Consider the following 15,000-nt stretch of genomic DNA (forward strand, 5'->3'; position numbering starts at 1 on the left):
TGGGCTAGGCTTCTTAATGATCTCTTGGGATGCTCACTTAGTACTTACCTATGAACCTAAGCATATATCTATCTGGACTAGGGATCTTGCAAGAGGTTCCCATATGGCAGGGAGTCCTGCAGCCTGTACAGTGCTGCATGTTAACCAATAAGTATGGGAATGCTGGAATGGGCAAATATAAACATGTCTTTTGAAAAGCCTTACTCCAAATAATTGCCAGATCAAGAGCTACACATTGCTTAGAGATATTAAAATAATTTGCAAAAACTAACAGGAATGCAATTTTATAAACTCTTATAATGTTACTGATTGCATAGTTTTATTCCAAATACCACTGAAAAAAGTGCATAAATTCTGACCACATGTTAATAGATGTATAATAGAGTACAAAAGCTCTTTCTGGTGTATTCCTATGTTGTTTTATCACTGTTATGATATACTAGGGACTGTGTCAAAGATTCCAGCACTGCAGGATTCATATTAACTCTGTGTCACATATGTCATCAAGTACAAGAAACTCTGTAGTACATTCCAGCACAGGAGGAGTCCTGTACCCTAATGTCTCATGTGCAGGGGACCATGCAACATATTCTAAAGCAAGAAAAGTCTGGCATATTTGAGGAACTATGCAAGCTGTTCTACACCAAGATGACCCTTGTATCCTATGTCCACATATACCCTACACCATGTAGGAGATTACAGTACCCAAAGAGTCCTATTGCCCATGTCTTCATGTGCAGGGTGCCATGCAACAGATTCATTTGTGGGAGAGGTACTGCAACCAAAGTACTTAGATTCTAAGGGACAACATATCAGATTCCAGTACAGCAGATAGCCAGTAAAATATTCTTGTTTACAAAGAACTGCACAGCAAAGTCCAGTATTAGAAGAGTCTAGTAGAAAATGTTATGTATGAAGAATTGTTTAACATACACCAACATGAGAGAAGTCCTTATGTCTTCATGTGCAAGGGACTTTGAAAAATATTACAATTTCATTAAAAAATAATTCTTAGCAAAAGTTATTTCTTTTCTATGGATCAATGAGGGGGTGAGTCTGAGAAAAAATTAGAATACAAAGAATTAATATGGCAGCTTAAGCTCAATGACATTAACCCCCCCAAAGGAATACATAACTTTTCTATTTTACCAGTGCTTAGCTGATAGCCAAATTATAAAATGTTATTTATTCATTTGTTTATTAAAAATGTATATACATGTTTATATATTCAGTAAATCCAAAAAATGTTTTTGTATTTTTATATATGTATAAATATGAGCTGTGTATTTATGTATTTGAGCATTTATTAACTTATTTAAAGGTAATATACTTACTTTCATCATCAAAGGGTTTTCTAATATTACCTGTGTATTAACTTATTTTCTATATACTGTTTTCTACATATTTAGAACTAATATCTTGAGTTTGGAAGGTTTTTTAGATTGTAGTATTTTTAGTGAATTTAGATAGTGGGAAGCCATCCATTTCAATTTTTATAAGTATTTTCAGTGAAATTATGTAAGTCATATAAGCTTAGGTCAGACCTATATTTCCTGTTCTGATAAAGTCCTTCATGATAAATTTATAGGATGAAAGTGGTAAACCTTTGATTTTTTTTTTGTTTATTCATTTTTACTACATTTGTTGGTTAACTATCATTGAGTGGTATGTTTGCAAAAATGTGCCTCTGAGTCACAATTGTTTTTTCTTGGTTCCTGCTAGTTTTAGATACTTACTATTTAGTTACTTGATAATGTGCTATTTAATATCAATTTTAAATTATAAGCTGTTATTGCATATAAAATATTGCAAAATTACTGCAAAATGTAGGCAATAAAATGATAGTTACATGTATTAAACTTTGTTTTATTAAGTCATTGTCTCCAAGGAACAAACATTTTTTACTGTACACACATTATTGCTTTCTTTCCAGCTTAAGCTATAAGTAGTAATGGCATTAATATCAGATTTCTGTGTGTACAATCATATTCTAAAATGGAACATTAATGGAAATTGACTAGTTGAATCTCCCCAAAATAATGTAAAACTGCAGTACTTACTTTAATATGCTCCATTCAGTGTGTATGCATACTAGAACCTTCTTCTACTGAATTTCAGTTAAACTGGGTGTAAATACAATTTCCTTGTATCTTTTTCTCTAGCTTTCCCACTTATACTAGCCAAAATTGTACATAACATAAAGCAAATATTAGACTTTTTAATTTAGAGTTTTGAGACTAGCCAAAACAAATTTCTTTAATGACAATTGAAACCAAACTGCCAAAACTGAGTCACGCAAAAGAAGTAAATTCATAGGACAGCACTGCCCTCCAAGTTATCGTGCAACTGATTTTATTTTACTATACTGGGCATGAACATATCCTAATGCGTTCAGTATGGGGGTGCAGCATGTGCCGCAAGCTCCACCTGCACATGCTGTATATAAAATAATTATTCCCCAACATACCCATTCTAAAACAATAAAGTACAGAGTTTCAGCTTGCCCTGAAAAGGAAGATGCATTCTGTAAGTAAGCAACACTGTATCACTGCTTACCAACTTACTTAAGCACTGCATTATTCAGAGTCGGACAACTCATGGCTTTTGATTTACTCTGCTAGATCATCATATCAGGCTTATACAGTTTGCACATTCATGAAAAACCTTACTTGAATGAAACTGGTCTAAATAATACCTAAAAATGCAATCTAGTCACCCAGTTCTGCAGCACAGAGAAATAAAACCCTAAGAATGACCCAGGTGATCTGATTTTGAATAATGGCTTGAGCATTAGATGAGCCAGGCAGGAGATGGTGAGATTGAATGGCTAATGGTAGCATAACCATTCTGGAGGAAAAGAGTTGTAGGTTTAGTCAACCAGTCACCACCATGCAACCAACACCTTGCACAGCACCAAAGAGGCCAGGACTGAGAATATAGTGTTAGTGATCCCAAGCTGGTAATATTAGCCATCATTAGAGTGTGGGAAGCAGCATATGCATGCAGAGGAAGAACATAAGACATCCCATAGTGATATAGATATATTATTTTCATATAGTTCCTATTTTAGATGTGCTTAACTGCAGTGTTAAAGATGAGCAGAAAAGTACAGTTGTGTAAGTTGAACTTACCATGACAGTAGATATTCAAATGATCTGAAGATCTGAGAAATATAGTTCTGTTAAGATAATACCTGAGTAGTCTGTGGACATCCAAGGTTTGCAGCATCCTTTCTCCCTCATTTTTGGGTTCAGGAAAGAAAATGGGGAGATGAATAGTTTGGCTTAAACTAAACTTGCATGCCACTTTAGACAGAAAAGAAGGATTAGTTCTCAAAGAACCCTGTCCCTGTGGAAAATGAGCTAGGATTTACTCACCATAACAACTTGCAACTCAAACACCCTTCTCGCCAATGTGAGGGCAATCGGTAAAACTGTTTTCCATGTTAAGAACAAATTAGCGATTTAAAATGGAGCATTAGCTTCTCTAACACAAAATTAAGATCCCAAGGAAGGGCTAACAGTTTACTTGGTGGTTTCTTTTGCAAAACCCATTTGAAGAATATTTTTTCACGATGCTGCCTAGAAAGTGGACGATCCATGGGCAGACATGCCAAAATTGCTAAAAATTAACTTTGATAGGGGAATAAGAAAGGCCATAGAAAAGTCTTCTTCTGCTTTTGGCTGCTTCTGTTAGGGCTCACCAGAGCAAAATATTGGTGGCAGTAGAGTTTTATGGTGTTGAGTTGCCAGCCTGGTGCCCAACCTTCCTCAGGAGGCACACACATGCACACACTCACACCTAGGACCAATTTAGAATGTCCAGTCCAACTGCAGCATGTCCTGGGAATGTGGGAGGAAACCAGAGCACCTGGCAGAAAAGAACACGAACACAAGGAGGACATGCAGACTCCACACCGAAGGCACCCCTGCAGAGTATTGAACCGAAGAACCTCTTGCTGTGAGGTGACAATGCTAACTGCTGCACCACTGTGCTGGCCTAAAGGCCATTGAAAACTTACTCACACAAATACTGTAAAACTAGAGAACAAGTGACCATGAATGGGTATTGGTTATGTTGTTGGCACCAACTAAAAAACCTTTTCCATTTGCCAGTATATGATTTTCTAGTAGCAGGCTTGCTTGCCTCCATTAGTTACTGATGCATGTCCTCAGTAAACAGGTGCCAAAAGGTATCAAACACCCCTGTTCTTATGTGAGTAGATTCATTCTGTGAACAAATGTGTGGTAATAGCTCCTGGCTAATTCTGAAAGAAGTAATAACCACACTTCCTTAGGCCAGAATGGAGTCACTACAATGATTGATTCATAGGTGTTTACTAGGCTAATGAACACAGGAGCCTTTTAAGCTTAGCCATGCATCCCAAATCCCTGACAAGTTCTGGTGCCATTGATAAGTATAAGCAGTGTCTTGGGAGGTAAAACATTTACAAGCAGAGGCCTGGGAGATGTACCATTTACAGGATGCGTGTGTCCATTAGAAACATGGGTGCCAAACCATGGATGAATTTCCTGTTATCCATCCTATTGTCCAAGTTACACTTGATTTGGGTTAAGGAGGAATAGTGCTTCACATGGATGGGGAGCCTGTTCCAGAGAAAGATTAGTCTCTGGGATAGATACCTGTCTGTCCAGCAGGTCCTAGTTATATCACAGGCAAGGTTTAAGTGCTGATTTGTTTTTTGTGGATATGCAGGAGATCCATCAGAGTGGGGTCTGACAATGCCTTGTATACCAGGCACAGATCTCCCCTCAACATCTTGTAGGAGGCAGAATACAGGCTAGGGCCTTGAGATAGTCTGCACAGGACGTTACTTGTGCCATGTATTCTTTTAGTGAGGAACCTCTATAGATGTTCCAATTGGATTCCTTCTGAGTCTTCAGAGGTACTCTGGCCATTAGTGGAAAGGGTGGAAAAGCATACAGGAACATTTGTGTCCAAAGAAAAAACATCTGTCTTCTAGGCCTTCTTGCATAGAGTCTTGGAACAGAATCTTGCCAGTTGATTGTGCAAAGAGGAGGCAAAAAGATCTACTTGAGAAACGCCCCATAAATGGATCAAATGTTAGAAGGCCCCCTTATCTAGTTTCTATTTATGAGGATCTGCCCTTGTCCTGCTCAGCTTATCTGCCACACAATTTTCCTGTGACAGAATGTAGGATACATGTAGAGTGTGATTGTGCTGTGAAACTATATTCCAAGCTAACATGGCTAGTCTGCAAAGGGGCACAACCTGGTTACTCCTTGCTTGTTGATGTATCACAAGACTGTGGCATTGTCTGAAACCACTTTGAAGAGGTCCTGAGTGCTTAAGATGGTTCAGAGAGTTAATCAGGGCAACTATCCATAGATATTTATGTGCTTGCATCTGTCCTTGGTGTCCTACACCCCTGCTATTTTATCCCTCCTGAAACTGTTCCCCAAGCAAAGTCTGAAATGTCTGTGGTGACTGATTTCTTTGGAGCAGGGAGGGAGAAGGGAGTGACCAAGTATGTGTATGAGTGACCAAATCAATGGAAGCAATCAGAAAATGTCTCCGTCAGATGATTTCTCTTCTGACAAACCCCAGCATTAAGATTTGAAAAGATAAAGGGTGTTGATGTTGGGACCAAAGACGTTTCAGATACCACTGTATCTTTCTCATGTGGAGTCTTACTTGGGGTATCATGATAATTATAGATGCCATGAGATCCAAAATGTAAGATACTCCCAAAGTCTGAGTGGAGAACCTTAGAAACAGTTCTAAATAAAGATCTAGTTTTCCTTTGGAAGAAAAGCTCATTTAACTGAGGTATCTAGTTGACATCCCAGAAACATAGTCCTGTGTGACAAAGTCAGGAAAGACTTTGGAGTGTTCCCTTGGAATTGTAGTTTCTGTAAGAGATCTCTCATCCAGGAGAGATATTCCTGACACTTTGAAAAAGGCTTAGCAAAGATAAGCAAGTTGTCTAAATATGTACAAATGTGGATACCCTGTGTGACAGCCCTCCTCTGGGCCAGTAATCAAGAAGCCTGTATCCTCACCACTGAAACCAGACAGGGATGTTTACTTGGAACAAAAACAGATACACCCAGTATTTACAGATGCAGCTGTCTGCATCAAGCACAATTTCCTTTAAGAGCACAGGGAACACACTCAGCCGAGGAGTGGTTTTCCCTCTCTCCAGATCCCCAGTAAGACTCCCCATTGGCACAGCTACATAAATGAGTCCTTAGCCAAGTGTCCAAGCCAAGTCCTCCACCACTATCTCTGTGAAACTAGTTCTTCATGTCCCTGCTCCAAGTAGCTGACACACAAACTCTTTGAGATTTGATTTGCACACACACACACACACACACACACACACACACACACACACACACACACACACACACACACACACACACACACTTGGGAAAGGTTGGCACAGATTTAGTAGCTATGCCCCATTCTACCCAGACTATAAGGTAGTTACACCACCACCAGACACTCCCAAGCCAGATACTCTAAGGCTCTTGCAAGGGTACCTAATTATACTGAGTGAAATTAATATTAATACAAATGGTATTTTGATCAAAAGCAAGGCTTTCAGGAGTGGCCAGAGCTGTCACCAAATATATATAACTACTCTTAGATTAAAATATTCTGTAAAAAAACAGCCACAATGAAAAGTTTAAATATATTCAATAGTAAATAATGAAATAGGTTCATAGGTAGGTACTAGGCTATCTGCCCGAGGGCATTTTTAAGCCTAGCCAGAGTGTGTCGGCTTTCGCTGCCCCATTGATTAATTAACTGAGCCTCTGTCAAGCAGAGCCAATGAAGTGATCCCAGGGGTGTATTTTCTGTTACCCATCCACTCGTCAAGGCTTCTCTTGAAAAGTATTAGTAAGGGGCTCTGCCTAATGTAGTTAGGAATTTTGTTCCAAAGCATGGGGAGTCTCTGTGACAGGAATCTATCCCTCCAGCATGTTCTATTTATTGTTGTGGTGAAGTTTAGCTCACTAGAGTGCGTGGCTCGCAGTGACTTGGATTTCTTTAGGTGGAGCATGTTCATCAATTCTGAGTTGGACATGGCTTTGTAAGTCAGGCAGAGATCACCTCTGAGTAAGCAATATGCCACTGAGTACAGCTGGTGTTTTTTCAGTCGAGCTGCATAGGACATATGTTTGAGGCCAGTAATCCTCTTGGTGAGGTGCTTTTGTGGTCTTTCCAGCTGTTGGAAGTGTCTTGTGATGTACATCCCAAATGGGGCATTGTACTCTATGATGGGTCTGATGAGTGACGAGTAGAGGGGCACTATAACCTCTTTATTTCTATATGCGAACCCCTTAGTAATTAGATGGGACACACAGAAGGATTTCCTAACTACTTTGGCAATATGATTGTCAAAGGAGAGATTACTATCTACCTGGGTCCCCAGATCTCTTATTACCTCTTCTGCATTAAGGGGGCTGCCACCTATGTGGTAATTCATGGGTGTTTTGTTTTTCCTAAACAGGATGACTATGCATTTTTTGGCATTTAGCTTGAAGCCATGACTTTGACAACAGGTGTCTGTCTCAGTAAGGCCTTTTTGAAGGATGTTCTTGTCAGCCGGAGAGTCAGTTATGGCTCCCAGTTTGCAGTCATCGGGAACTTGGTTAGCCATAGTCCTCCTGTGTTTGCCTGTACTTCTGAGAAATATATGCCGAACAGTAGGGTTCATAGGTTCATAGGTTGGTACTAGGCTATCAGCCCTAGGGCCTATATAAGCCTAGCCATAACAATCCCCTGGCTATTTCTTCCCAGAACCAAGCCTTGCAGGACACCACTTGTGACTGGTTTAGAATTGGACCTAGAGCCTGCTATTCTTACCGTGTGAGTTATGTCTGTAAGCCAGTTGGCAACCCATCTTTTGACATAGGGGTTTATGTTCAGGTTGGTGAGATTTTCTATAGTACCCGAGTGAGGAATGGTGTTGAACGCCTTGGTGAGATCAAGGTAGGCTGTGTGAATCACCTTTCCCTCGTCTATGGCCTTGGTGACTGTCTCGAAGAAGTTAACCAGGTTTAGTAGGCATGATCTGCCCTTAACAAAGCTGAACTGGGTCGGGACATGTGTTTGGAGATTCCCAATGTCTTTGTTAATGAGTTCCATGATGATGCGCTCCATAGCCTTGCAGACCAGGCTAGTCAGGCTTATGGGGTGATAGTTAACAGGGTCAGTTGTGGCCCCTGCTTTGTGGAGTGGAATAACCATTGCTGTGCACCATTCTATGGGCACATAGCCTGTGGCGAGGCTGAGGTAGAACAGCGTGTTTGGGTGGGGGTTTAGTTCATTCTGTAGTTCGTGCAAGACGTAGCCTGGACACCATCTGGCCCCATTGATGCTGTGTTTTTGGATTTTAAAAGGGCTGTTTTCACCTGTGCTTCTGTGATTTCCGGGACACTACACTTTTCCGGTATTGTTGTGGGCCTTTTTGAAGGTGAGATGGAGGTGAAGTTTGCACTGAATCTGTCTGCCAGAATGTTGGCAATATCAGTAGGTTCAGTATATTTTGTGCTATTTTGCACTAACTCAGAGCATATCTGTGAGTTGCCACTTAGATTCTTCACATAGCTAAAGAAGGTTTTGTGGTTGTCTTTCGAATCCTTGGCTAGTTTTCTTTCGAAGTTAACCTTGGATGATTTCATGAGGGACCTTAGTTTCTTACTGATACTGATCAGGGATGTCTTTCCTTTTTGGGATTTGCTTTTTTTCTGAACTAGTTTCCTCCTTCTGTTGTATAACCTGTTTATGGCAGGGGTCCACCAGACTGGTTTCCTTCTCTTAGGGGAGTGAGTCTTGGTCTTGCTAGGGATGGCACGATCCATGGATCCTTGTAGGTGCTCATAGAGTGCAATTGTAAAGAATTCTGCATCTTTGGCAGTGTTATCCTTTAGCGTGGGGGCTGTGAAACTTACCACCTCTACCTTAAGTAAGGAGAATTTTGCTTTAGAAAAGTTTTTCACTGTGGTTTCCTTGGCTGGGGGTGGTGGTGGGTGTGAACATCCAGGGTGATTAGTTTATGGTCTGATCTAACCAGTGACGGGTTGACCTCCGGTACGGAACACCTGTTGCCCATGTTGGTGATGACCAGGTCCAATACGTTGTGGCCTCTGGTAGGGGAGTTTAGCAGCTGATCCAGGGTATTTGAGTTGATAAATTCCAGGAAGCACTGAGCCTGGGAGTTTGTACTCAAGTAGTTTTCCTAGTTAATGGTAGGGACATTGAAATCGCCCAATATCAGGGTGTTCGGTAGGACCTTCATGTTTTCCAGTGTCTCCAGAAAGGTGGAGTGGTGGTCCTGGGTCATGGAGAGTGATCTGTAGCAGGCCACAATTTGCATTGCAGATTTGCCCAATGTTAGTTGCACATGGATGATCTCAGAGGTATCAAGCTGCGCCACTAAACTGGAGGTATGAGTATCCTTGATGAATATGGATACACACCCTCCTTTTGTGTTTCGGTCCATGTTCTGTGGCCGAAATGTGTGGTATAAGTTGTAGCCCAGTAGTGCTGGAGTGCTCTCTGGAGCCTTGAACCAGGTTTTAGTTACTGCACAGATGTCAATGTTATCCATACTTAGGAGTGCTTTGAGCGCATGCATTTTGAGATTTAAACTCCTGACATTGAGTAGAATAACCCTCATTTTTTTACTTGAGTTGTTTGCGGTGGTGGGTTTGAATTTTGAGCCTTGCTCGAAAAAGGCACTATGGGAGCAGCAAGAGCCTTGGCCAGTATTTGAAAGCCAAGGGGTGACAGGTGCAAGCCTTCTCTTGCGAAGCAACACGGCTTGTCGAGCATGTCATCCCAGGTTGACAGACACTGGATTCCCTTTGAATGACACCAGAAGCTTAGCCAATTGTTGAAATTGATCATTTTTTCTTTATACTGAGGTATCATTCTTGGTGAGGGCAGGATGCTACTCAGAGTCAGGGTCATACCTGCCTGGGCTACATGATCAGAGAGCTCTTCCATGTCTCTTTTCATGTAGTCCAAGGAGGTACATTTCAGGTCATTCACACCAACATGAACAATGACAGAGTTATTTTTGTACTTGTTCTGGAGTGACATGAGTGCTTGTGTTATGTGGCGGATTCTGGCTTCTGATAGGCAGCTAACAGTAACCTTCTCCTTGTCCAGCCTTGTGAGTGGGGCACCAGTGTGCCTGACTATTGAGTCACCCATTACTAGTGTGTTAGGTATTTCGCCTTAAGGGCTGTGATTGTGCGGCACATTGATTTTGTGTTTTATGTGTTGTCTGGTTTGTGACAGGAGGTGCAGGTTTTGTGGGTGTCTGCTTTGGAGCTCTCTGATGGTTTTGCAGGCTTTTATTTAGAGCCTCTGAGTATAATTTTGTGTATTTGGGTATTTTTTGCCAGTGCTGGTTTAGTAGGTCTATGTGAGGCTGGAGGTGTGGTGCAAGTGTTAACCTTCTCCTCATGACTGTCTGTTCCAGTCTTGGGTGGAGAGACCTTAGCCTCCAGTTTGGCTGTATAATTGCATTTCTCGCATATGTTAGTGTTTTGTGGTAGGAGGAGAGGGCTGTCTGTGTACATGAGGCAGTTGTAACATTGCCTAAGGATACCCAGATTCACCAGCTGGACTGGAGAGTACACCTGAAGTTGTCCTTCAGTCATGCCTGAATAGTAGGGTGAGCTGCTTAGTTGCTTGGTTGGTGAGGGGTGGATAAAGAGCCTTGCCCTGCTGGGCAGTCAAGTATCATGGTATATTAGTGCTTGCTATTAGGTCTGAGCAAGTGCTGGACTGTAGGATGCTTTTTGAGTGTTTAGGTTGAGAGTTAGACTAGTTTCAAGTGAAAAACTGAAGAGGAGACTTAGTGGAGCCGGGAATAATTTAACCCTAACTAACCAGTGCTGCCCGGCGCACAAAACCATGCAAATGCGTTTTTTAAACTACTAACTTCTGGGCTGGAACCACTCCTCCAGGGACATATGACTGCTCAAAGTTCCCCTCTCTCACAGGTGAACAGAGAAACTTCCCTCTATCCAAGTAAGGTATGGGCAACTCAGAAGCTTGTAACACAGCCCTGAATTCAGCACTAGCCTGAAAACTGGACTATACTAGCTTAGAAAGGTGGGAAACAAGAAATTTTTTTTTTTTAAAAGATAAGGCAAAAACAGTAAAAAGTACACTTAAAACAGCTTTAAACGACTACAAGCTATCAGAAAAGGCTATCACACTTTAGTGTGTAGCCTACAACAGTTAAACAATTTATTTAAACAAAAAACAACTTTTTAAAAGTGCAGGCAGTCAAATAAGTACAATATGTGAAAAAAACAAGCTTTTAAATCACAATAAGTGCTGGAAAAATCAGCATTTAGGTGGAAAACAGTTAAGTACAGCAAGAAAATACAGAAAACTGATACTCAATCACTCCAAAGTCTCTCTTTTAAGCTAGAAGGCTTGTATCAGTTTTAGGCTTTCTAGTGCTTTCCAGTAGGTTAGTTACAGGAAAGATGGGAAACAAGCGCAGATGTGGTCTTTTAAGCCAGAAAGTTGAAAGAGATGGACAACTTCCCAAATGATCAATAAACTACAATTCCTGGGCCAAATAACATGAAAATGCTAAATATATATTTACTATAAACACCAGAGTTTCAGCACGTGAAATATTAAAATAACACAGATGAATAGATTCACACAGATGCAGAAAAACAGTACTTAACTAATCTCACTGTATTTCCCTGACTGATCTAAAGAATTATTATTCCCTGATCACTTACTAAAGCAAAGCAAGATGAAGTAGGTGAGTGGTCTTCCTTCTTTGTCAGGTTCCAAAAACAGAGTGCGATGAGAGTTCAGTCTCACCTATTATTAAAATATCACTTTTAGTGATGGATTACAGAATGACATCACATACATCTGGTTATCTGACTTCTGGTTCCCATGCTTACCCCCCTTGGCTAAAAGCTGTCAGGATATAGCACATAATTGTCAATACTACACATGCAGAGCCTTGCTAAGATCTGCTGCAGCTCCAGAAGTTACAAAACAATTTCAAACCTCCACCCTTCCAGAATAGCAATCAGTTCACACCAAAGACAACACAGAAAGCTTCCTAGTACAGATTTTGTTTCTGACTTCATGTCCCATTTCTGTGCCCTGGCCCTGACCCTCCATCCTTTTATTAAAATAAATAATAATAAAAAAATAAATATTCTCTTCTTATAAACTGTAACAAACTGCTTGCTACAAATGCAGCAAAGAGTTACTACCATTTATACGCTGCTTGGGGCACTACAGCACTGAGATTTTAATTTAAAAAAAAAACAAGATTTTTTTTTCTAACTTTTAAACTGTAGCAAACAGTTTGCTACAATGTAACAAGCAGTCACTACAGTTTAGACCACACATGGTGCTGTACAGTACAGGTTTGACTGCAAAAGCAATAGATGTTAGGATTGACTGACCACGCCCCCCAACATTGCGCCTGGGGCAGTTGCTGCTCTCACCCTACCCAAGCTATCCTATGCTGCTGGATGTAGGTTCTGGAAAATTCTTCTGCAAAACTCATAGTATTTTCTGAGGAACTGAGAAACCTCAGTGTTCTCCCACTGTAAACACTGGAATATTCTAGCAAAAGTCTAAGAGAAAAATACCCCCCCAGGAGAAACAGAAACTGGGCTCTCCTCTGAGTCTGAATCAGAAATCTGAGGAAAAATACCTTGAATGTTTGCCTGCATCTTCCTGTTCAGATTCCTAATCTTTAATCTCTTCAAGAAAAGAGGAATCCCTCTTTATTTTACCAGAAACTACTTTACAAGAAGGATCAATAGCCTAAATAAACTCAGAGCCAGACCCAGTAAACTACTGCAGTGTAAAGCAGTTTGAGGAGGAGAAGATAGATGCTAGGTTTCTGTTTCTTTTTGACAGGAAAATTGGAGTCAACCATATTAGTGGCAGCAGCTGCTTCTGCGGGGATGGGCACAGCATTCTGACATAACAGGGAAAACTTCTTTGTTCCATCTCCCAGAACCAGCAAGAGTGGCTTTCCTTTGCCCACTGAGGAGACTCCAACAGCTGCAGAGGACATGCCTAATCCCCGGTGCTTAGTGGATGTAGGTGCTACACCACAGAGATCCAGGTTAAAAGATGAGTGGTGTGTGGTACAAACAATGGCCACAGCAGAGTCACCCACCTGCAGCTAAGGCAAATTGCTATCCTGCTGTGGTGGCAAAAGCTGTTTACTTAACATTTTCTTTTGGTGGTGGAAGAAGGGACTGAACATGGGGCCAGTAGTCTGTTCCTTGGTCATGCCAAAAGTGGTGCCTCTTTCCCATGGAAGACAAGCAGAAGAGGCAAGTAAAATTACCAGTCCACAAAAAAAAAAAAAATACAGTAAAAATTATTTTCAAACACTATGCCAGCCACACCAAGAAAAAATAAACAATTTCTCTACAGAAAATATGCTTTCAGTTAGTTAACACTACTTTTAAACTGACAGAAAAAAAAACAAGTGCTCCTTTTAAAAGTATATTACAGTCTCAAGACAGTCTGTTAAAACACAGCACACCTAGCTTTAAAATAACTTTCTTGAAGAGGAAAGTGATAAAATATCAATACATTTAAGAAAATAGAATTTTTTCACCCCAAATGGAACTTATCTGCTCAGCAGAGGAAAGCACAGCTGATCGTCAATCCTCAAAAGCCTCAGATGAGTGACTTCTTCAGTGGCAATAAAACACTGGAGGGCTTCACACCTAGACTTGTCTTATAATCATCTCAGCTCAAGCTGCTTGACAGCTTGGATATACGGAAGTTACCCTGAAGCTTTTAAAGCTGGCCAGCCATTATATTCTTGGCAGGATATAAACCATATAGCTAAGGCTACTGCAGCAGTTATGAATATGATGAACATCACAAAAAACTGTTTCTGTGCTCATTTAACCGTAACAGAATATGTTTACTTTTTCCCACTGATAACACTTGGCACAACCAGTTTTAATAGTCAAATTGCTATACTTTTCTGCTTTGCTTTTCACCTAGATAGGGTTCAGTATCTGCAAGAAGTCAAAGCACTATAATGAAATAATTTGTAGAACAAAGCGCCATCTTATTTTGTGTGTGTGTGTGTGTGTGTGTGTGTGTGTGTGTGTGTGTGTGTGTGTGTGTGTGTGTGTGTGTGTGCGCGTGTGTGTGCTTGCTCATATTTGAATTCCAGTTATCATTTGGGATAGGGCCAGCCTTAGTAATTGCAGGGCCCTATTTGGACCACTTTCATGGGGTCCCCAAGCTGACTACTCCACCTACCATCCCACCCCACCCCAACCTCCTTCCACCGATTCACCCCCTGGACTTGAGATTATTACAAATTAGTTGTCAGAAATATATGCTATTACTATATATTAAAAACAAAATAATATCTTTATTTATTATCTTAGATTTTGTTTAAAAAATGTTAAACCAGAAGTGGAGTATCAACATATCTTGGTTAGTTAAGTCCTCTGCACATGCTACCATCTTTGGGAGGTTCTACAGACAACACAAGCTCACCATACTTCTTCAAAGTAAGCTTAACTGAAACATAAAACATAGTGAGATCTTTTTGGAGTCATCTCAGGTCCTAACTGTCACGTCTTTGCCCAGTGTACTGGGATGCCAAGAAGTTGGGACAACTGAGTGCGTGAGGATGGGCTTGATGGTTATTGGGGGATGGGGACACAAATGACATGGAAACTCTGTAAACTCTGTTTTGCATTCTCATAAGTGAACCCCTTTCTTCCTTCATGGATTTACAATCTCCTTTTGCACCTGCTCTTGACTGTTGGGAGTCTTTTGCCCCATTAATTCTAATACAGTTTGTGTATTTCCACAAATCCACATAACAAATAATGGTTATTATTAGTAATAATAATAATAATGAAGTCAGGTCTCTCCTTAGAAATAGCATTGTTCATGCACCTCCACAATTATAGCTGTTTCTTAAAGTTAATTTTATTTGCTTAATTATTT

The sequence above is a fragment of the Protopterus annectens genome, chromosome 14.part0 (assembly GCF_019279795.1).
Source record: "Protopterus annectens isolate FY-2018-M chromosome 14.part0, PAN1.0, whole genome shotgun sequence".
NCBI lineage: Eukaryota > Metazoa > Chordata > Ceratodontiformes > Protopteridae > Protopterus > Protopterus annectens.